The following is a 1354-nucleotide window of genomic DNA, read 5'->3' as shown; positions in this document are numbered from 1 at the left end:
TGGCCCACTCGCTGTGCGGCTGGGCTCTTCACTCAAAAGGTGCAGGCTCCGCTGGCTCTTTGGCCGTCGTTTTCTGCTGCGTGCCCAGCGTCATGCTCCCTGTCTCTCCGAGGGAGCCCAAGTTCCCACAGTTTCAGTGAATCTGGTTTTATGCTTCGATTTTTATCTGGCGTTTCCTCAAATAGCAGTGAAGGTGAAAGACGTGAAGTACACTTAGTTCTCGTTTTTGAAAGTTGCTGACACTGTGGGCCTTTTTGAGGGGAAACCCTGCGTAGGGAGTACCCTCTTCCTTCCCACACAGGACCTTTGGCACCCCAGAGCAAATGTGCTCATTAAACTGAAGTAAGAAGACAGTAGAACAGAGATCGAGGAAGAAATATTATTGTGGTGCTCAGTTATTTTTTGGGCAAGGTACAAAATTAAGAACAGGAGTAGGACCAGCCTGTGGGCCTTTTTGAGGGGAAACCCTGCGTAGGGAGTACCCTCTTCCTTCCCACACAGGACCTTTGGCACCCCAGAGCAAATGTGCTCATTAAACTGAAGTAAGAAGACAGTAGAACAGAGATCGAGGAAGAAATATTATTGTGGTGCTCAGTTATTTTTTGGGCAAGGTACAAAATTAAGAACAGGAGTAGGACCAGCATAGATGCTACTCTGGCTCTTGAGGAAGGTTCAGTTTATAGGCAGAAATTCCTCTGCAAAACTGTCAAAACATTCCTGTGTACTTTCCTTAACTTCTACATGACGCAAAGTATTTATTATTACCATGGGATGTTTGGTGGTGGTAAAATTTGTTGGGTTTGCCATATGGTTTTTTTAAAAAAGCTGTTTGAATTACCTTTTTCAATAATAACAGACTGTGACCTGTGTTGGTGATTCAACATGCAGTTCTTTTCGCTTTTCATGACTGGAATGTCTGCAGTGAAAACTCTTCTACAGGTTTGTTCTCCAAGAGGGAGAGATGTATTCACAAGGATGAGAAATGTGTATTCACGAGGATGCACTTCTGTGTTGGAAGAGGTCCCAGTGCTCTCATGTAAACTTTAGGTCTAGAAATTATCATAACAGAGCAGAACCAGCTGTTTTTGTGTGACCAGGCCATCAATTGTATTATGCAAATATCAACACACTGTAGTTTCTGTAGCTAGCTCTGTGGTCAGAAGCGTCAGCTTATTTCACTTGCTGCTTGCTGGGTAGAGGAGTGTCACATCTATGGGCATCACAGTTGATTTGAGATGCCTGTAAGCATGGAGGCTCAAATTAACGTACCTGATGTTATAGCTAATTGCCTTTTCTCATGTGGTAGAATTATACCACAGCAAGTTGAAGAGTGAGGGTAGCCTTATTGTCACAA

The sequence above is a fragment of the Nestor notabilis genome, unplaced genomic scaffold (assembly GCF_000696875.1).
Source record: "Nestor notabilis isolate BGI_N333 unplaced genomic scaffold, ASM69687v1 scaffold21067, whole genome shotgun sequence".
NCBI lineage: Eukaryota > Metazoa > Chordata > Aves > Psittaciformes > Psittacidae > Nestor > Nestor notabilis.
Note: the sequence above shows the minus strand (reverse complement) of the source record.